Below are 24,009 nucleotides of genomic sequence, written 5' to 3' on the forward strand. Positions count from 1 at the left end.
TCCTCCACTTGAGGCAAGGACACTCCACCGACCCGAAGAGGGCAAAGCATCTTTTTCTGGTCGAGAACCATGGCCTCGGATTTGGAGGTGCTGATTTTCATCCCGGATGCTTCACACTCAGCTGCAAACCACCCCAGTGCACACTGAAGGTCCTGATTTGACAAAGCCAACAGAACCACATCGTCCGCAAACAGACAAGATTCTGTGGTTCCAAAACCAGACCCCCTCTACACCCTGGCTGCGCCTAGAAATTCTGTCCATAAAAATAATGAACAGAACCGGCGACAAAGGGCAGCCCTGGCGGAGGCCAACGTGCACTGGAATCAGGTTTGACTTACTACCGGCAATGCGAACGAAGCTCCTACTGCGGTTGTACAGGGACCGGATAGCCCTTAGCAAAGGACCCCGGACCCCGTACTCCCGAAACACCCCCCACAGGGTGCCCCAAGGGACACGGTCGAACGCCTTCTCCAGATCCACAAAACACATGTGGACTGGTTGGGCGAACTCCCATGAACCCTCGAGCACCCGATGGAGCATGTAGAGCTGGTCCAGTGCCGTGACCAGGATGAAAACCACACTGCTCCTCCTGAATCCAAGGTTCAACCATCAGTCGAATTCTCCTCTCCAGTACTCTGGAATAGACCTTACCGGGGAGGCTGAGGAGTGTGATCCCCCTATAGTTGGAATACACCCTCCGGTCTCCCTTCTTAAACAGAGGGACCACCACCCCGGTCTGCCAATCCAGAGGCACTGTCCCCGATCGCCACGCGATGTTACAGAGGGGTGTCAGCCAAGACAGTCCCACAACATCCAGAGACTTAAGGTACTCAGGACAGATTTCATCCTCCCCAGGAGCCTTGCCACCGAGGAGCTTTCCAACCACCTCGGTGACTTTGGCCTGGGTAATGGATGAGTCCGCCTCTGAGTCCCCAGTCTCTGCTTCCTCTTTGGAAGACGTGACGATGGGACTGAGGAGATCCTCGAAGTATTCCTTCCACCGCCCGACAACATCCCCAGTCAGGGTCAACAGCTCCCCACCCGCATCGTGCTGGTGGAGAGCTGATTCCACCTCCTGAGGCGTCGGATGGTTTGCCAGAATCTCTTCGAGGCCGACAGATAGTCCTCCTCCATGGCCTCCCTGAACTCCTCCCAGACCCGGGTATTTGCCTCTGTGACCACACAGGCTGCGGCACGCTTTGCCTGCCGGTACCTGTCAGCTGCCTCCGGGGTCCCACCTACCAACAAAGATAAGTAGGACTCCTTCTTCAGCTTGACGGCATCCCTTACTTCCGGCATCCACCACCAGGTTTGGGGATTGCCGCCGCGACAGGCACCAGAGACCTTGTGACCACAGCTATGAGCGGCCGCATCGACAATGGAGGTGGAGAACATGGTCGACTCAGACTCCATGTCTCCAACCTCCCCCGGGATCTGGGAGAAGCTCTCCCGGAGGTGGGAGTTGAAGACCTCGCTGACAGAGGGTCACAATAATGTTGGAGGAAAAAAACATTGATTGTGAAGAGAAGGAGGGTGTGATAACAAAAGGGGATGAACAGCTCCAGTGGAAAAATGTGGAAAGATGTCATTAGAAGACCCATGTTCCCAGCATGATGAATACAAAAACAGACATGTTTGGATTATTTATTCATCTTTTTTGTAAAATCTGCATTCAGAGATGTGGACTATTTTGTTTCGTTTTGCAGAATAAAGTGTAGATTGCATGTTCACAATCTGCACATGATGCGAAATACTTAGGATTTCACTTGACCTCCACATATAAAGCTATAAAAAGCCTGAGCCTCCCAAAAAAATAAGGGATTTATCAATCAATCATACTGCATGCATGACAAGACCATCTTTCATATTTACAAAAACAGGCATGATAGGATGATTTATCTGCACCATGGACTATTTTGCACACATGTGCCAAAGAGGCACCGTATTTTTCAAATGTGTTATGCAACTCATTAAAGGGCAAAATGTTCCTTTTACACCAACATTTGTGTTCACACAGTACAACCAGAGGTAACACTTTAAAGAAAGGGAAAGGGGCATCTGTTTATATGTGAGCACTCTGCGTTCAGATGCTGCAAATTACTGAGGATTTCACCCATGTTCCCAATATAAAGCCATACAAAACATGTCCTACCTGCAATAGATAGGTATCTGATGATGTCACGGATTTCCCACAATTCTGCAGTCCTCTATGTTGTGAGTCAACTTTCTTTGTCAGTGATCTTTTAAATAGAGATCAGTGACATCGCCACAGTAATGTTGACATCAAAGCTGGATAAAAATAGCAAGAAGGAAAAACCAATATATTGTGACACATTGAATTCAATTTACAAAGTGCGGTATTTAACAGGAAACTGCTGAAATTGCCAATAAGGACCCGTACACGATCGGAAAAGAAGAACAGTGCTCAGACGAGGAAGCGCTCCCAGCCATTACCTTACCAGATCGCATCAACTATTTGGTATACAGTGTGAATGTGTACACATTATAGGAAATGAAAGCCTACAATTATCATGTACGTGCAGATGAGGATGATTTTGGCTGCTGCCCGAACAATCACACCGGGATTTACGCTGCACCCACAGTTGTTGCGCTGATCCGCAGCAACAGCAGTGCTAGCATTTTTATTATTACTGAGCCAATATCACCCGAGGGCTTTGAATAATTCACCAACATCTGAGTGCTAAAAGTCATGCTGAAACGATGTGGTGTTCTGCAGCCTGTGCAAAAGCATCTCTGCATTATGCATCGCCATTTAGTGCAGGACGATCAAACCATCTTCCTCTGTCCTGTGCGCACTGGTCGCAAAAAGTCATGGCACTGTTGAGAAGGCTTGCATGAAAATAAACGTGACAATTTTCATGCGTTCACAGTGATAAGCCACAAGAACACAAGGGAAGCCTACTTTTTAGACCTCTGTGTGCCGCCTGCCCGTGTTGTAGGTTACAAGTCGACGTGTGATGGTCGCAAAAAAAAAAAACACCTTTGGGCTGTGACCTCACATCAGATAAATAAATAAATGCAGATGATTTTATTACATTCTTGGCGGACGTAATGAGAGCGAGTGCATGTGTGTGTATGTGTGTATGTATGTGTGTGAGAGACAGAGCAAAAAAATAAAATAAATTCACAGTTAAACATCAAGTTTTACTTGTTGCTCTGATAACCAGCAACAATATGTGTCTTGATTGTCAGTATATTGTTGCTTGGGACAATATGTGCGGGCATCTCTTTTGTTAACAAACTGAATCAGTGCCACACAACATGACGGCTGGAGCAAAGGGTCATGGGAAATGCGTCGGAGCAGAAACCCATCTATAAGGTTTGTATCAGTGATTATGCTGTAGGCATGATAAGATTTTCATGGAAGCAGAAGAGGAAATATTTTGCCACTTTGTGCTCTGACCATGAATCACATTCATTCAAGTGAGAAATCATACTTGTTTTTTTTTTTGTTTTTTTTTAAGGACTTAACCTTTATTGTTTTCAAATAATTTTTAAACCCTAAAAAATTTCTGTAATTATTGTATGGTTTTGCCTTGCAATATAAAGCTCCTTGGGGCAACTGTTTGTTGTGATTTGGTGCTATATAAATAAAATTTATTTGATTTGATTTGAAATATTAATAATAAACAGACAACAATCCACATAATATCATATTTGGCCCTTGACAAGTAACTTCAAGTGAATTATAACAACATTTAACACACAAACAAAAATTAGATAATGAAAATAATACAAAACAGAAATGGTCTATAGATACAATATACAAATATGCATAAAGCATATTGTGATTTGGCGCTATATAAAAAATTGATTGATTGTTTGATTGATATGTATACGTATCAGTATAAATAAAGTAGTAAACAAGGGGGAAAAAAAAGGGGGGTGCCAAACAAATCTGGACATACAGTTTCAGCTGTGTAAACCTATTCAGATGCCTAAAGTATTTGAGCTGGAAGATGTCGTTAATTGAATATAAGCCAGATAGGGGCCCCATTTGTGATTATAATCCTCTAGTCTGTTCAATAGTCTAAAAGATAACCTCTCTAGAGAAGCTAGTTGGCCAAGAGAAGTCTGCCAGTGAGTAAAAGATGGGGCTGAAGAAGACTTCCACTCCATTACTAATAATTTCCTTCCTAGCATAATTGGTTTGGGCCCATTGTGAAAGAAATGAAGGCAGAGCACTTATAATTGAGGGGTCCCCAAGAACGTAAAGTCTATTACAAAAGGGAATATCTTTGCCCAGGATCTTCCCCACTACCCTATGAACTGATGTCCAGAAGACCTGAACTTCTGGGCACTCCCACAGCATATGTAGCAATGTACCGTTATCCCCCTGGCACTTCCAACATTTATGGTTATCTGCTAAACCCACTTTGTATAGCCTAAGAGGAGTCCAGTACATCCTATGTACTATTTTGAATTGGAATAATTGAGTCCTCAACTCTCTTCATATTTTCTTCCCATTTCGAAGTATCCCCTCCCATTCAGCCTTTAAAAAAGTACAATTTAAGTCCTTCTCCCATGACTGCTTAGTGGATGTCAAAGAGGTATCAGATTCCATTAGTAACATCTTATAAAAAGTGGAGGCTGCATGACCTTGCCTGAATGCTTTCCTGAGGTCTTCTAAGAGGCTACAAGTTGAAAGGGCTGACGCAGCAGACCCTAAAGTTTAACTAATAAATGTTGCATCTGCAAATATTTCCAGAAATCCTGTCTAGGCAGATTGAATTCCCCAGCCAGGATTTCAAATGATTTTAATGTGCCATTGTCATATAGATCTCCCAACATTGACACACCTTTCAAAAGACAAGATTTCCAAAAAAATGGGGTTTTGTTGATACAAAGTTTTGGATTGTACCACAGACCTTTAGTTTGATTAAGGTGAGATATTCTTTTCCACACTCTTTGAAGGTGCGACATGACAGGGTGTAGCCTATTTTGAGGGGCAAGGTTAGTGGACAAGCAGTAGAATGGAGTGAATGGAGCAGAGACCTCCCTCTCAAGAACAAGCCAAGGGGGTGCTCTCTCTGGAGGCATAAACCAGTGAGATAAATGCCTGAGAGAGAAGGCATAATAATAATACAGCAAGTTAGGGATTCCCAGTCCTCCACTATCCACCGGTCTCTGTAGTTTTTTTCAAATTGAGCCTGGGTTTTTTATAATTCCATATAAATTCTTTACACAACCTATCAAACTTTTTAAAATATGATGGTTGAATATACACCGGTAAAGCCTGTAACAGATAGTTGAATTTGGGAGTACAAACCATTTTAATAATGTTCACTTTACCCCACATTGAAAGATACAGTTGATTCCAGCGTTCTATGTCCACCTTCATACTCTCAAGTAGAGGATCAAAATTAATTTTTACAAGGTTAGATAATTGTGGGGGAAATGTAATACCTAGATATTTTAAACCTTTTATGGGCCAGGAGAACATACCAGAGGAAAAAAAATGTTTTGGGGCAGTAAACAGTGAGTGGAAGGGCCTCTGACTTTGTCCAATTGACCTTATAACCTGAAATATCTGAAAATGTATTGATTAGAGAGAACAATACAGGAAGGGAATTTTGAGGATCAGACACAAACAAAAGAATATCGTCTGCATATAGCATTAGCTTATGACAGCTTTGGCCGATAGAAATACCCGGGATTTTAGCTTCTCCTCAAATAGCCACCGCCAGCGGTTCAAGGGCTATTGCAAAAAGAAGGGGGGACAGGGGGTCCCCTTGTCTTGTGCCCCTTCCTAATTTGAACGATGGACCAATTATGCCATTTGTGAGGACCGAAGCTTTTGGGCATATGTATATAAGCCGTATCCAATTAATAAAATTACTACTAAAGCCAAAATATTTGAGCGTTAAAAACAAGTACTGCCATTCAACTCTATCGAATGCTTTTTCAGCATCCAATGAAATGGCTGCAATAGGGTCTTGACAATCTTGAACTGCCCACATAATGTCCAGCAACCTTCTAACATTATCATCTGAGCATCGGGAGCGTATAAAACCCACCTGATCAGGATGGATCAGGTGAGTCATAATACGATCTAATCGATTGGCCAAGATTTTAGATAATATTTTGCTGTCGTAGGAGGTCAAACTAATAGGCCGATAATTGTGGCAATCTGAGGGGTCTTTGTCTTTCTTTAGAATAAGTGTTATAATGGCTTCAGATAGCGATGGTGGGAGCATTTGTTTTTTAAATGATTCATTATAAACCTCTAGGAGCATTGGGGCCAATTCTTCAGGGAAAGATTTATAAAATTCGGCCGTAAACCCATCTCGTCTCGGCGCATTACTGGAAGGAAGGTGTTTAATTACTGCAATTATTTCTGCTACAGTGATTGGTGCTCTAGACTCTCGATTTGGTCCTGGGTTACTTGGAGATGGTTTAAGCTCTGCAAAAACTTGATGATATCTTCCTCTGAAGCCTGTCACTCCGAACTATAGAGCTGAGCATAAAAATCTGTAAAAGTAGCATTAATTTTTTGGGGTTCTGTATGGAGTTGTCCGTTTGTCTCCTTAATAGCAGAGATAGCACTCAGGGCCTCTCTTTGTTTAATATATCTCGCCAGTAACCTTCCTGCCTTGTCTCCCTCCTCAAAGTACTTTTGTCTTGCCCGAAAAAGACTAAATTCAGCTTTCTGTGACATTACTGTATTATATTCATATTTTAATTGAATTAATTTGACCAGGTTGATTGACGAGGAATCATTTTTAAAAGTTTGCTCAGTGATCTCAATTTTTTTTCTCCAAATTGGCAAGCTGTTTAATATTTTCTTTCTTTCTGAAAGAGGCCTGTTGAATAATACTGCCCCTCAAAAAAGCCTTCAGTGCCTCCCAAGCCACTCCAGCTGAGGGGGCAGAAGGAATATTTGTCTCCTTGTACAAATTAATTTGTGATTTAAGAGAATTTATGAAAGCATCCTCCATTAACAGACTGGAATTTAATCTCCACCTAGGAGTTCTAGTGATAGCATTAAACGCGATCAAGGAGAGATAAACTGGACTATGATCTGATAATATATTACCAATGCTGCTATTAACAACAGCTGGCATTAAAGATTGGGATATTAAAAAGAAATCTATTCGCGAAAAGGAAGCATGAGGGGCGGAATAAAAAGTATAGTCCCCGCCCATTGGATTTTGTAACCGCCAAACATCTACTATGGCGCAGGCATCAGACATTGCTCTAAGTGATTGATTTCCTCTTGTTGTGCGAGTGAGACTTTTGCTTCGGTCTAATGTCCCATCCATCACCTCATTATAATCACCTGCCAACAAAACAGGATAATCCCCCAGATCTGAAATCTTTTTTGTAACTGGCCAAAAAAAGACGGGTCATCAATGTTGGGAGCATAAATATTAGCTAAAATAATATTTGTGCCTTGAATTTCACATAGCATAATCAACATCCTGCCCACCTCATCTGCACTCTGTTTCAGGTATTTAAATTGTAAATTCCTGTTAACGTTGCTACGCCTCTACTTGCTGGTTCCACTACTTGAGCCAACAAAACCCACCCAGCCAAAACAGAGCCTCTGAGATTCTTGTGAAGATAGATGTGTCTCTTGGACAAAGACAATTTCACACTTTTTAGATTTAATGAAAGATCAAATTTTCCTTTTCTTTATGGCATTATTGAGACCCTTAACGTTCCAGCTCATCAAACTTAAATTATTAGGTGTCATTGATCAAATGGACAAGCAGCAAGTGGTGCTGTAAATAAAACTGTATTGGCACCAAATGAAAAAATAAAAATAAAACAAAACTTAAGAGAAAAAACCTGCAACAACAAGAAACAACCCCCCCTCTCCCTCCAGAACCTCCCTTATCAAGGTCCTCGAACATACACTTAACTGACGCTGCCCACGGCATCCCAGCCCCTCCCCCCACACATGTGCGGGTTGGTAACAGGTTATTATATAGTAAAATAATATTGTACATCCCAACCTATAATAACTTTAGCTACAACAAAGAGCTTTGCATTTATCAAAATAACAACTGTAAAACAACCCCCCCAAAAAAGAAACATTTTCTCTCACCTCTAGAAGTCCTCATCCCATCACAATAACAAACCTTAATGGCAGAAGTGCCCATCGAAAAGTCAGAGTCTACACAGTAGTGTATCTTCATGGAGTCCGTGTGTCACCGTGAGCTGGGAATACCTCAGTCGAGTGAATGGATAAACGACATGGCCTTCTTGTGGTCTTCGAAGCGCCTGGGTCCCTGCGCTGTCTTCACAACGAGTATAGCTGGATAGATCAATGCAAAACGAATGTTCTTGTCGTGCAGGAGCTTCTTACAGTCCTTAAACTTAGCCCGTTTTTCATTCAGCATCTTGGAATAATCCAGGAAGACCATAATGCGTCGGCCTCCCCAAGTTACACTCCCCTTCTTCCGTGCAGCTTCAGCGATGCGCTCCCGATCCTGAAGTCTCAAAAATCTGGCTATTATAGTTCTGGGGCGAGTGGGCTGCTCACCATTCTGGCTTCTCGGCATGGCTCGAAGTCTATATGCACTTTCAACTTCCAAAACCTTGGCGAAGCTGATGTCAAATAGCGTCGGAATGATTCCCTCCAGGAAAGAGGCTGCATCGTTATTCTCACAAGATTCCGGGAAGCCAACGAAACGTAAGTTACATCTGCGTTCACGATTTTCAACATCATCCAGCTTCTCCCTGAGCACCTCACCTCCTTCCTGGTAGCTGGGGGATTAGTCTCCAGCCTCTCCTGTGCGTCCTCCAGAAATCCCAGAAGGCTCTCCACGTTGCTGATACCGTTACCAATGTCGGCGAGCTTACTCTCTGTAGCGCTTGTTGTAACGAGCATCTCCTCAAGTTTCTTATCATGACTGTCCGACTTCTCCAGTATGAGTGCAGTGAGTTTAGCGAGCTCCCGTGCTACCTCACCAGGGACGCTGGGAGACTCCAGCACGTGTGCCTCCTCCACCACAGAGCTTGGTGGAGAAGGGGGAGGCCTTTGGTTAGCCTTAGCATTAGCTTGACTTGCACCGGCAACCTCGGAGCTATTACCGCTCCCGATTCCCGTAGTCGTGGTCGGTTTGGTTGCGCTTCTCGTATTGTTCGGCATATTAGCGGCAAAATGAGAGTATTACTGCGTAGTTATGATCGTTCCTCGTTGAATTAAAATGTAAAATAAGGTGCGGAGGAGGCGCCGATCGCTCTCAAGCAGCCATACTTGCCAAACGCGTCACATGACTCCAGAAATCATACTTGTTTTTAACTCAAATGTTGCTGAATGAATTGAAGACTATTAAATTGAACAGTTGTGTCAGTGACATCTGTACGCTTGTGTGATTGTGCTGACATGCAAGCAGCAGTCAGGTGATCACACCTAACGGAAGGTGGCACAGTGGTTTAGTGGTTGGAACTGTTGCCTCACAGCAAGAAAGTCCAGGAATCACTCCCCACCTGCTCCTTTCTGTGTGGAGCAGTGTTTTTAGCCAGGATACACACAGAGTGTCACAGAGTTTTAACCCTCTGGAGTTTTGGCTATTTGTGGGCGTTTTGGACTACTTTTGGTTTTACCTTCATAATTCCCCTTAAAAAACTGTTTACCTGGCCTTGTTTGGTGTCATTTCTTTCATTCTGACATACTGCATTAAAACGGTGACCCAATATTCACCCCAAAACATAAAATTTGAATCAGAAAAAAGTTATTTTTTACTGTGAAAATCAGAAATATATATATATATATATATATATATTATCAAACCATTGTTATAACTTAGAATGTAAATATAAATTGTAAACTTCAAATACATATATAAAAATGTAGGATAAACAAAGTTATATACAACAATTCACATAAAAATACAGGAAATGCTTCAGATGGTTTTTGTGGCTATTTACATGGAATCAGATGCCACACAAATTATATTTGTGCCACTCAGAGAAAAACAATTGATGTTCAATGCACATCAGAAGCTGCAAAACATTGTAAAGATATTCCACCTCAATATTCATGTGTATTTTCCCTAATTCCTTGTTTTTGTAGCATTTTTTTTTATTATTATTAATACAGACTGTCCTGGCTGTGTTAGTGGCCAAAACAAACAAGCAAACAAACAAACAAACAATAAAAAAGGTGTTTTGGACTTTGGGGGCAGGGAACGAAGTCTCTACCGGAACTCCTGTATTCTCTGCCCCTGGAGCCTGCTCACTGCTGGCGCAGTGTGTGTCTCCACCCTGCTGTGCTCAAGGACTTGGTGCTGGAGCAGAAATGCAGAGTCCTGGAGAACATGGAATGAGAAACGTGCAGCCGATCCATTTTACAAATCTGTGTGCACAGATCGGTGAATCCACCTATAATAAAGTCCACTTCCTCATCATATTGATCACACTCTGGTTCATACTCTGATGATGCACTCTGTGCTTCAATAGGGTTCATGCAGTTAAAAAAAGTGAGAGACTTGATGCACTGTTCCAAGACACCTGATTACTTTGATGCACTAAATAAATAAAAACTACACCACACACTAACCACACACGCTAAAACACTCTGCCACACACACTAAAACACACACCAAGCACGGCAAATAACACACAACTTTCAAAACTGATCACTTTCTCCTTTTTGTGCTGCATGAAACCACCATTTCCCTTTGCTCATGAAGCAAATTACGTGGATTAGGGATCATTGGTTATTTGGTAATATATTTTACACCACTGATAAAGAAAAATTTGTGTTTTTTTTTTAACTTATTTGCTGTCGCAGACAGAGAGACACGGAAGAAAAGTCCCGTTCGCAAAACACGTGTATATATATATATATATACGTGTGTGTGTGTGTGTGTGTATATATATATATATATACACACACACACACACACATCCACGTGGGGTCTGTGTATTGTCATCAATCCCACGTGGAGTTGGTGAATGTGGTTGGTTTGTTCTTGAGTTTTCCATCAATGGTAACACCCCTCTCTTCTGCTGCAGTTGAGGAAGTCGTATTTCACTCTCACTCCTGCAGCTGAATCAGGAAATCAGTCATTTCTGCTGCTGCTGTCTACAAAACACGCAGCGAATATGAGAATATCACCCCCCAACCCCCCCCCCCCCAAAAAAAACATTGCACAAATGATTTATGTAATGAATATGGGTTAAACCTCACACGGAGGCACCAATAAAACTAATGAATATTAATAAATTTATTGAAATAAATTTATTAGTAATTTACTGAATCACGCTCACACGGAGTACCAATAAAATGTAATGTTATCAATGATAAAGCCTCCACACGGGACAACAATAAATGTAGAAAGTAGTGATTATTGGTGTGGTATAAACCACGACTGACTCACACCGGGGCACCAATAATGTAAATGTAGTGAATGATTTTATTGATTTGAGTGGAGACACTTTGCTTTACATATATTCAGGCCTCACTACGGGGACCAATTATATGTAGCATTTAGTTGTAGTGAACAGGTAATTAAACTCACAAATTGAATTAGACTGGATTAGGCTCCAAAATAATGGCTCACCAAAATAATTGATTTAGTGTTTAATACTTATTATTTAAGCATTAATGGGGCACCACCTATTTTTAATTTTATATTGCATAGGTACTATAATTTAAACCTTAATTCATCAGTCTCAAATGAATTAATTAGTCTCGATTTAATCAATCTCTGATGTGAAAATCATGAATTCTTCACAATACGGTTGACCAAGAGTTTCCTTCTGTACCCAAAATAAAATACAGCAGAAAATATTTACAATTTATTTACAATTTATACAAGAAATGAACATTTGACTGGCATTTTATAGACAGTGATGAAAAATACTTTCATTCAGGGAAACAATTTTCTTACTCACTCATGAGACGTTGGAAGAAAGAGGTGAAGCTTAAAACTTTAAGTAAATAAATCTGATTGAAATTTAATGATGAATTTTGAAGCCAGTTATGAATAAAAAATTACATGAATGTCTTTAAAGAAAAAGGAGATGAGGAGCCACCTGTATCCATTGACAACAAACCTCCTTCATGGAGCCTGGACTAGGTGGATTAGTTGCTGTTGGAGGGCTGGTTCCGTCCGTCCGTCATCGATATCGGGAAGCGTGAGCTCACCTGGGTCGGTGGGGTTCACTCAGGTGTCCCCGGGTGATCCCAGGGCTTGTGTCAGCTGGATTCACCAGCTGCTGCAGTCAGGTGTGGAATCAGCAAAGTTGTCAGCTTGCAGTGACCCAGAGGTGGAAAGTGTTTGTTGAAAATGGTGCCTGGTAGCTTAAAAATGGTTGGAGCCAAATTAAAGTCTTTGTGACTTTAGAAAAAGTATAACTTTAATAAGAGCATTGAAAATTGAATGAAAAAGGAAAAGTCGCTTTTTCTGTAAATTCGCTCTTAATTTGAAAAGCTTAGCTCGGAAGTTCTCTTAAAAATACAAAAGCTTGACGCAGCTTAAAAGTGAGGTTAAACTTTGAGTTTGTCCCAAAGGTAAAGAATGAATGAATGAATAAATGCCACATGGTAGCTTAGCTTAGCAATGGCTCTTGGCCCAAAATAAAATTAAGCATTAAGCAAAAGAGAGAGGAAAAAGTCGCAGAAGAAGCGAAGGAGAGCAGAAAAAGAAGACAAAACTCTGTTCTAACTTTTAAAGGGGGACTTACGTCACTAAACTCCGCCCATTTAGGGTGTGTGTAATCTCAGAAACTTCATGTCCTCAAATGATTAAACTATCAAACTCAAATGATTAAACTATCTAAACACATTAATTAATTTGAAATACTATTTGATCAAAACACTCACATGGCTACGTACTATTACTCGCCACTTAAACACATCCTTTGGATAAACAGAGTACTTCAACATCAGCATTTTAGATACTGCAGAAAGGTCACACACATCAGTTAACATGAGCACATCAATAAATGGAATGACTACATGCAAAGCATTTCATTTGAATAATAAATGCAACAACATTATAAGTCTTTAGATATAAATGAGAGATACTGATGTCAGTTCTTATTTCAAACCAAAGGCCTTTTCTTTGCTTTACTCAAGATAAAAGAGTGGTGAAGAATCAACGATTTATGGCCCACCTGGTTGTGGGGGACGTTTTGCACTTTGGAGAGGTGCTTGCCTTAGTTGGCTCATACTTTAGGTGTCCTCCTGTCCTGGAAAAGCTCAGATTCTGATGTTAAGCCATTATCATGTCATGTAATTCACGAATTACAACCTTGTTTTTCACTGGAAAGCAGTGTTGGACCATGGGGTGATGTCTCCAAAACTTATCTGTAGATCTCCAGATGACTTAGGAATTTCTCAACTGGGGTGGAAATGCAGTCTCTATTCCAGTGGGTTTTTGTGGTTGAGAGAGGATTAATATATTTTATTTAATCAGGTCTAATTGAGGCCATCGCACTACATATATCATAATTCAAGTTATACTTGGCCTGTTTACAAAATTTAAAAAGTGGTGTAGAGGTTGAAGTCTCCACTTTCAAGACACATTCAAACAGACACTCAGAGTGGAGCAGATTTTGTGCTATGTCCGCTTAATTAGGTCATGTGACTTTTGATGCAAGGCACGTCATTCGACTCCAGAGGGTTAAAGAAAAAAAAGTGTAAAACGTCTGTGTAAATCCATAGCTCTGAGTGTCACTGCGCTTTGAGAGACAACTGTTTTTCAACTCAGAGCTGAGCTGCACAGTGGATGCGGCTCTGTGCTTGCAGTTCACCGAAATCATACTACACAAATGCCATTTTTTTTACATGCATTGTAAGGTGCACAGATGCATGTATTTTACATGTGTTTTTTGCATCTAATCAATGTTTTTTACATCACATTTTAACCCCTTAACGCCCATCGTTGCATATATGCTACAATCTCTGACTCAAATATGCAACTTACCAAATTGACCTGTATGCCCGTTGTCGCAAATTTGCAACATACCATCATTATTATTATAACATTATAACATAAAGTCATTACCAGAATACCCAATATTACTATCTAGTTTTTGTGCAAAAGTGAAATTAATAATCTCAACATTATTTACCATCTATTTGAAGGCAAAAACACACACCAAACATTTTTTTATATGCAGCTATACAAATTCAGGCGTTAAGGGGTTAAGGTCATCTCTACAAATAAAACAGATGCATGGTCTGTGTGGTCTGGTGTGGTCAGCTCCCAATTCGGATCAGGGAGACAGACACCCTCTCTACTTTTAAGATTAGGCTTAAAACTTTCCTTTTTGCTAAAGCTTATAGTTAGGGCTGGATCAGGTGACCCTGAACCATCCCTTAGTTATGCTGCTATAGACTTAGACTGCTGGAGGGTTCCCATGATGCACTGAGTGTTTCTTACTCTTTTTGCTCTGTATGCACCACTCTGCATTTAATCATTAGTGATTGATCTCTGCTCCCCTCCACAGCATGTCTTTTTCCTGGTTCTCTCCCTCAGCCACAACCAGTCCCAGCAGAAGACTGCCCCTCCCTGAGCCTGGTTCTGCTGGAGGTTTCTTCCTGTTAAAAGGGAGTTTTTCCTTCCCATTGTCGCCAAGTGCTTGCTCACAGGGGGTCATTTTGACCGTTGGGGTTTTTCCGTAATTATTGTATGGCTTTGCCTTACAATATAAAGCGCCTTGGGGCAACTGTTTGTTGTGATTTGGCGCTATATAAATAAAATTGATTTGATTTGATTTTGTACCGGTATGCAACAAATACTCTATACAGCTGATGCACAAAACTCTGTGGTGCTTTTGCCAGAGAAATAAGCAGAGCTGTACACCACACATACATCTGACATGCATCTTGCACATCTGTCATGCGTTTTGCAGAGCAACCATTGTGTCTTGCAGAGCGCCCATGCATCTTGCAGAGCTGTCATGCATCCTGCAGAGCTGCCACACTTCTTGCTGGGCTGCCACATAACCTGCTGTGCTGCACGATTCTCGCCCCACTTTCCTCAGGCTTTCACAGAGAAAAGCATGTTCAACAGGTGCTGGCTTCATCCTTAAATAGGGGACACCTGATTCAGACCTGTTTGTCCCACAAAATTGACGATTCACTGACTGAATGCCACACTACTATTATTGTGAACACCCCCTTTTCCACACTGTAAAAAATGACTTGTTTTTACAGGGAAACACTGGCAGCTGTGGTTAACAGGGAATTCCTGTAAAAATGCAGCAGCACAGTAGATAACATTACAGACATAATATGTAAATGGATTTACAGTGAATGAGCTGACTCACATTAAAAAAACTGTTAAATCTACAAACAAGAGCTCTCTTTTTTTTTGTACATTTAACTGCTGTATTGTTTTGTCTTTTTTTTACAGTGTACTTTTTTTTTTTTACTAATAGCCCAATTTCATAGCCTTAAGAGTGTACATATCATGAATGCTTGGTCTTGTTGGATTTGTGAGAATCTACTGAATCTACTGGTACCTTGTTTCCCATGTAACAATAAGAAATATACTCAAAACCTGGATTAATCTTTTTAGTCACATAGCACTACTATTATTCTGAACACTACTGTATGTGTGTATATATATATATATATATATATATATATATATATATATATATATATATATATATATATATATATATATATATATATATATTCTATTTCTATCTCATTTTCTTATGTCTTGTACTGTTACAAGTATTATTATTGCTTGTCCTTGCACACGCTGCTTGAACATTTTCCTCCACTTGCACCCATCTTGTGTGTTTTTTAAGAGCTGACGTAACATGTGAATTTCTCCTCTGTGAGATCAATAAAGTTGATCTTAATCTTAATCATTCTCCCCCGCAGTCCCAGCAGCTCCGCAGGCTTGCTCCCCTGGTTCCAGTCCCTGTCTCGTGGTCCTGTCTGTCCCGCCCATCAAGTCCTCATGGTCTATCCTTCGTTTGTCCCTCCTCTGCATAGTCCCTTGTTTAATAAACTCTTGTCTAACCCTCTTTGTCTGCCTTACTGCTCCTGCACTTGGGTCAACCATCTAAACCCGGTTCCCCAACCGTAACATGTAGTGTGGACTGTGGGGCATGAGTGTGTGTGTGTGTGTGTGTGTGTGTGTGCGCGCGCGCGCAAGGCATCACTGTAAAAAGCTTTGAGCTTCTGATACAGATGGAAAATAGCTATATACAGTTTTATTCAAAACTAGGACACTGACCCATGAGAAACCAGGGGTTCTACAACCCTTATTCCAGTGAAGTTGGGATGTTGTGTAAAATGTAAATAAAAACAGAATGCAATGATTTTCAAATCCTCTTCAACCTGCAATTGTGCTCAAAAGTTTACATACCCTGGCAAAATTTTTGTTTTGCTGCCCATTTGTCAGAGAATATGAATGATTTGCAAAAACTTTTTTTTTCACTCATGGTTAGTGGTTGGGTGAAGCCATTTATTGTCAAACAACCAGGTTTACTCTTTTTAAATCATAATGACAACACAAACTACCCAAATGACCCTGATCAAAAGTTTACATACTCCATTTCTTAATACAGTGTGTTGCCCCCTTTAACATCACTGACAGCTTGGAGTCTTTTGTGGTGGTTGTGGACGAGGATCTCTGATGGTAAAGCTGCCACTGAATATGTCTTGGACTTTATTAATGACATTGTGAAAAATGTTTTTTGAGATTTTTCCAAATTTATTAAAAATAAAAAATAAAAACCTAAGAAATCACAAGTACATAAGTATTCACAGCCTTTGACATAAGCTCAGAATTGAGCTCAGGTGCATCCTGTTTCCACTGATGATCCTTGAGATGTTTCTGCAGCTTAATTGGAGTCCACCTGGGGTAAAATCAGGTGGTTGGACATGATCTGAAAAGGCACACACCTGTCTACATATAAGGTCCCACAGTTGAGAGTGCATGTCAGAGCACAAACCAAGCATGAAGTCAAAGGAATTGTCTGTAGACCTTCAAGACAGGATTGCCTCAAGGCACAAAGCTTGGTAAGGCAACAGAAATATTTCTGCTGCTTTGAAGGTCCCAGTGAGCACAGTTGTCTCCATCATCTGTAAATGGAAGAGGTTCGGATCCACCAGGACTCTTCCTAGGGGTGGCCGCCCGTCTAAGCTGAGCAAATAGGGAGAATGGCCTTAGTTAGGAAGGTGACCAAGAACCCGTTGGTCACTCAGTCAATCAATCAATCAATCAATTTTTTTTATATAGCGCCAAATCACAACAAACAGTTGCCCCAAGGCGCTTTATATTGTAAGGCAAGGCCATACAATAATTATGTAAAACCCCAACGGTCAAAATGACCCCCTGTGAGCAAGCACTTGGCTACAGTGGGAAGAAAAAACTCCCTTTTAACAGGAAGAAACCTCCAGCAGAACCAGGCTCAGGGAGGGGCAGTCTTCTGCTGGGACTGGTTGGGGCTGAGGGAGAGAACCAGGAAAAAGACATGCTGTGGAGGGGAGCAGAGATCGATCACTAATGATTAAATGCAGAGTGGTGCATACAGAGCAAAAAGAGAAAGAAACAGTGCATCATGGGAACCCCCCAGCAGTCTACGTCTATAGCAGCATAACTAAGGGATGGTTCAGGGTCACCTGATCCAGCCCTAACTATAAGCTTTAGCAAAAAGGAACGTTTTAAGCCTAATCTTAAAAGTAGAGATGGTGTCTGTCTCCCTGATCTGAATTGGGAGCTGGTTCCACAGGAGAGGAGCCTGAAAGCTGAAGGCTCTGCCTCCCATTCTACTCTTACAAACCCTAGGAACTACAAGTAAGCCTGCAGTCTGAGAGCCAAGCGCTCTATTGGGGTGATATGGTACTACGAGGTCCCTAAGATAAGATGGGACCTGATTATTCAAAACCTTATAAGTAAGAAGAAGAATTTTAAATTCTATTCTAGAATTAACAGGAAGCCAATGAAGAGAGGCCAATATGGGTGAGATATGCTCTCTCCTTCTAGTCCCCGTCAGTACTCTAGCTGCAGCATTTTGAATTAACTGAAGGCTTTTTAGGGAACTTTTAGTACAACCTGATAATAATGAATTACAATAGTCCAGCCTAGAGGAAATAAATGCATGAATTAGTTTTTCAGCATCACTCTGAGACAAGACCTTTCTGATTTTAGAGATATTGCGTAAATGCAAAAAAGCAGTCCTACATATTTGTTTAACATGCGCTTTGAATGACATATCCTGATCAAAAATGACTCCAAGATTCAACTCCAAAACTCCAAGTCAGAGTTTCATCATTCCCATGTGGAGAGAGGAGAACCTTCCAGAAAGACAACCATTTCTGTAGCAATCCACCCATCAGGCCTGTATGGTACCATGGCCACACAGAAGCCACTCCTTCATAAGAGGTACATGGCAGCCCACTTAGAGCTTGCCAAAAGGCAAAGACATAAAGTACTCTCAGACCATGAAAAAAGAAAATCCAGGGGGGAAGTCACTGTCACACTGGTATTTCCTCCTCAGTTCTATAGGGATATCATGTCTTTCTCCATTCGAGCAACTGTGTCAGAGCTCCATCAGCTGGTCTCTCATGTAAACAAAGGAGCCCTGGTGCTGCTCCACCATGGCCAGGAGTCGGCTCAAGGAAAGTACTCCAAATACAGGAAAACGATAAATAACGAGTGAAGCAGCATGTATTCACCTGGCAGTAATTATTAAAAACTATTAAAGTAAAAGAAAAGTAGAGGAATTAAAATAAATATTCTGCTTGGGACTCGGGCGAGGATGGTCGCCTCTCCTCCTCTCTCCTCTATCTGTGCTCCAAACTTTAAAGTCCCTACTTCACCGGACTGTGAATTCTTAAAACTATATTGGACTAACCATGGAATTGATCACATGGTCTCTGAATGCTATTGGCACCATTTTTTTCAACAAGGAAATCAGGGCTGGGGGACCCTGCATGCCCAGATGAAACCTACCTTGTGGGCTATGTTCTCGACACCTGGGAGAAATGGCGTGTCGCATGCTTGGTATCACTCTCTGCGGAGGACATCGAAGATGTATTTATATTTGGTTTTATCATAGGAGGGCTGGTACTTATTAGTTTATGTGCTGCCCTGGCCTACCAGAGAATTGTCAAAATGGCTGCCACCGTGACCCCTCACCTGTCCGTCATAATTAATGAGTTGGACAAGGGGATACATTCTCAAACTGTGTTAACCCTTGAACTCAGATGTTTGGTTGTTCATGAGAGCTGCAAATGTGTTTTCACTGCTCAACCATAAACATGGCAGACTTATCAGCCTCTGAAGGTCAAAACACCCCATTGTTTTCCTCCAGAAAATGGCGATGCTGTGCGCCATGTGGCAGTGCCGCGACACGCGAAGCCTCCGCTCCTCTTTCCATGACAAAAACTCCTGTAACAGTGGAAGGTGCCGTTCATTTCCAAACTGGACGTTGTGTTTTATCCGGGACATCATCTGACTAGCACAGGAATTTGAAAAGACGTGGACATCAGCACTTTGTCGGCACATTGAGACAGACGTGCGGAGGAATCCCGCGCGTCGCGGCGGTGCCGCATGGCGCACAGGAACGCCATGATGAAGCCTCACGGGACATGTTCTGGCATGTCCAGGCACATCCACAATTTCTTGGATAATCACTCAATGGAAAAACCACTGACAGCTGTCTGAACGCCATCTCAAAGCCGTCCTGTGAGACCAAAACGGAGGTGTTCCTTTGTCTCGCTCCATCAGCAAATCGGTCGTGACGTGCAAAGCCTCCGCTCGGCTTTCCATGACAAACTCTCTTGTTAAAAGTGAAATCTGCCGGAAAATGGCTGATGTCCAGCTCTTGTGATAACCAGAGAAAATGCACACAACGGTCTTGGATCCACAGAGCCATCCGTTTAGAAATGATCCGGTGGTTTGTGGCTCTCGATGGCGGCACGGAGCGCGGCATGCTGAGCGCCCTTAAAGCCGTCCTTAAAGCTGTAGTAACAGTCCTTATTCTCTGTGAAGCCCGTAAAATTTTCACCGAAAGCCAGATAAATTTTTCGAATGGTTTCCAGCTGCCAGTCTCTAACAGTTTCTGAAAAAAATTCTGATGGAAAATTCCCAAATCATTCCACCATTTCCTGACAATGAAAATCCGCCAAGGGGGTGGACCACTCCTCACTCAAAGCCTGCTCACAGGTGAATGACGCAACCGACAGGCGTGGAAAAACTCACGCATGCGCACGAGGGTTCAAGCTTGTCTGACGCAATCACACATGATTCAAATCCATATGGTTTTTGAAAAAAATAAGAAGGTCGGATACTTTTCTAATAGACCTCGTATGTGTGGTTGTTTTAATTCTGATGTGGGCCATTATTACATTCAACTCGTAATAATTGTGGATTAATTGCTGTATATTTGCATGAGGTAATTGGGTGTGAAATGAATTGCCCTTTTAGGGATCAATAAAGTTGTCTGAGTCTGAGACTGAAATAGTAAAAAGTGCTTTAAAAGACAGGATGAAGAGGAGCAACTCTGGCAGGTAGCTGTCCGTATTTATATAGTACTGTTCCATCTGCATCAGATGCTCAAACTGCTTTACAATAATTCCTCACATTCACCCCAATGTCAGGCTGATGCCATGCAAGGTGCCCACTACACACGGGAGCAACTAGGGGATTAAGGACCTTGCCTAAGAGGCACTTAGTGATTTTCCAGTCAGGCTGGGATTTGAGGATCCTCTGGTCTCAAGCCCAACGCTTAACCACTAGACGATCACCCCCCCCCCCCCCCCCCCCAATTTATCTCATTTATGTTGCCTTGAATTTAGAGTGCGATTTGTTTCCATTTAGCGTGCAAAGTTGGTTCCAAACGTTTGGTACCACTACACTCTGCGCACACACACGCATGCACACACACATGCACACAAACACAGACGTGCATGCACACACATAAAACAAATCCACTGCGCTGTAAGCTGTCTGGAGGCATGAAGAGCTGTTAGGAGGAAGTTAGAATGAAAAGCTGGACTAATTTCTGCCGTGACTTTTTTCACTGCATTGAGGAAAAACAGAGTCTTTTTTGGGGGGAAGTACACAAATTTGGTGCACGGCATTGTGGATGACATCGTCACAATTATTTTTGGACTCGTATTTAAAGTTTGTGTTGGATTGTTGATTTCAGAGCAGCAGTGATGCACCAAAGCTGGACAAATTTCTGATGTGATTTTCGCTGGAGTGAAGAAGTACACAAACTCTATTCTTTTTTTTTTTTTGGGGAAGTACACAAAGTCAGTGCAGTGACGCACCAAAATTTAAGTCCCTTTTCTGTTGTTTATAAATTAATATAATATTAAATGACAAGGATCTATTTTAGCCATTATATAAAACAAATAATGAATGTTTTTACAGTCTTTCAATGGAACTAATATTTAATTTGGTGAAAGCTGGAACATACCATTCAACGCTGGTGTTAAGGCTGGCTTGATTGTGACATTCAGCCAGAGTTCAACATGGCCAGTCATTTCATGCAGTCCCTCAATCGTTGTCCGAATGGTCCAACCTGCGTACATGCTGTACAAATGTTGCAACCATGGTCAGATAGCAATACGACCTCATCTTCCCCCGTATGAGGGTACATGTGCTGTGGCCATATGCTTGCGCCAACTGCTGAACAAGGTGTTTGTGTGCGGCTCAGATTTTTCACAAGTGCCATTCGAGTCTTCCTTCATGCGCCATTTGGCCTCATTTGTGTTATGTTTGAAGGGGCCTTCAGATTTAGCCTTAGGTCGTGGGTCTTAAATGGAGCCACCCAATCCAGGATGGTTTGACATTAAAAATAATACCAAAACAATAAGCTGTTCTTTATCAAAAGTAAAAAATTCAGAAGGGATACAGACCTGCTTAAAAGCAGTAGTAAAATCAATCAATCAATCAATCAATCAATCAATCAATTTTATTTATATAGCGCCAAATCACAACAAACAGTTGCCCCAAGGTGCTTTATATTGTAAGGCAAAGCCATACAATAATTATGGAAAAACCCCAACGGTCAAAACGACCCCCTGTGAGCAAGCACTTGGCGACAGTGGGAAGGAAAAACTCCCTTTTAACAGGAAGAAACCTCCAGCAGAACCAGGCTCAGGGAGGGGCAGTCTTCTGCTGGGACTGGTTGGGGCTGAGGGAGACAACCAGGAAAAAGACATGCTGTGGAGGGGAGCAGAGATCGATCACTAATGATTAAATGCAGAGTGGTGCATACAGAGCAAAAAGAGAAAGAAACACTCAGTGCATCATGGAAACCCTCCAGCAGTCTAAGTCTATAGCAGCATAAGTAAGGAATGGTTCAGGGTCACCTGATCCAGCCCTAATTATAAGCTTTAGCAAAAAGGAAAGTTTTAAGCCTAATCTTAAAAGTAGAGAGGGTGTCTGTCTCCCTGATCCGAATTGGGAGCTGGTTCCACAGGAGAGGAGCCTGAAAGCTGAAGGCTCTGCCTCCCATTCTACTCTTAAAAACAATAGGAACTACAAGTAAGCCTGCAGTCTGAGAGCGAAGCGCTCTATTGGGGTGATTTGGTACTAAGAGGTCCCTAAGATAAGATGGGACCTGATTATTCAAAACCTTATAAGTAAGAAGAAGAATTTTAAATTCTATTCTAGAATTAACAGGAAGCCAATGAAGAGAGGCCAATATGGGTGAAATATGCTCTCTCCTTCTAGACCCCGTCAGTACTCTAGCTGCAGCATTTTGAATTAACTGAAGGCTTTTCAGGGAACTTTTAAGACAACCTGATAATAATGAATTACAATAATCCAGCCTAGAGGAAATAAAGGCATGAATTCGTTTTTCAGCATCACTCTGAGACAAGACCTTTCTAATTTTAGAGATACTGCGCAAATGCAAAAAAGCAGTCCTACATATTTGCTTAATATGGGCACTGAAGGACATATCCTGATCAAAAATGACTCCAAGATTTCTCACAGTATTACTAGAAGTCAGGGTAATGCCATCCAGAGTAAGTTTTTGTGTAGGCTCTCAGTTGTCCAGGTGGTTTCCATAGTAGAGAAGCTCGAATCTTCGACTGGACTGACAGTCCAGTCGAAGATTCAAGCTTCTCTACCATCCAGAGTAAGGATGAGGTTAGTCACCATGTTTCTAAGATTTGTGGGGCCAAGTACAATAACTTCAGTTTTATCTGAATTTAAAAGCAGGAAATTAGAGGTCATCCATGTCTTTATGTCTGTAAGACATTCCTGCAGTTTAACTAATTTGTGTGTGTCCTCTGGCTTCATGGATAGATAAAGCTGGGTATCATCTGTGTAACAATGAAAATTTAAGCAATGCTTTCTAATAATACTGCCTAAGGGAAACATGTATAAAGTGAATAAAATTGGTCCTAGCACAGAACCTTGTGGAACTCCATAATTAACCTTAGTCTGTGAAGAAGACTCCCTATTTACATGAACAAATTGTAATCTATTAGATAAATATGATTCAAACCACGGCAGCGCAGTGCCTTTAATACCTATGGCATGCTCTAATCTCTGTAATAAAATTTTATGGTCAACAGTATCAAAAGCAGCACTGAGGTCTAACAGGACAAGCACAGAGATGAGTCCACTGTCTGAGGCCATAAGAAGATAATTTGTAACCTTCACTAATGCTGTTTCTGTACTATGATGAATTCTAAAACCTGACTGAAACTCTTCAAATAGACCATTCCTCTGCAGATGATCAGTTAGCTGTTTTACAACTACCCTTTCAAGAATTTTTGAGAGAAAAGGAAGGTTGGAGATTGGCCTATAATTAGCAAAGATAGCTGGGTCAAGTGATGGCTTTTTAAGTAATGGTTTAATTGCTGCCACCTTAAAAGCCTGTGGTACATAGCCAACTAATAAAGATAGATTGATCATATTTAAGATCGAAGCATTAATTAATAGTAGGGCTTCCTTGAGAAGCCTGGTAGGAATGGGGTCTAATAGACATGTTGATGGTTTGGAGGCAGTAACTAATGAAAATAACTCAGACAGAAAAATCGGAGAGAAAGAGTCTAACCAAATACCAGCATTACTGAAAGCAGCCAAAGAT

At 41.5% G+C, this 24,009-nt stretch overlaps 1 long non-coding RNA gene across 1 annotated transcript; it reads left to right on the forward strand.

Moving 5' to 3' along the window:
* The first annotated feature begins 1,613 nt into the window (after positions 1–1,613).
* Positions 1,614–24,009, forward strand: LOC117520186. Its single transcript, XR_004563563.1, has 5 exons — positions 1,614–1,692; positions 10,990–10,997; positions 15,194–15,197; positions 20,465–20,470; positions 23,999–24,009. It is a non-coding gene; the product is annotated as an uncharacterized LOC117520186 (long non-coding RNA).

The sequence above is a fragment of the Thalassophryne amazonica genome, chromosome 1 (genome assembly GCF_902500255.1).
Source record: "Thalassophryne amazonica chromosome 1, fThaAma1.1, whole genome shotgun sequence".
Classification (NCBI taxonomy): domain Eukaryota; kingdom Metazoa; phylum Chordata; class Actinopteri; order Batrachoidiformes; family Batrachoididae; genus Thalassophryne; species Thalassophryne amazonica.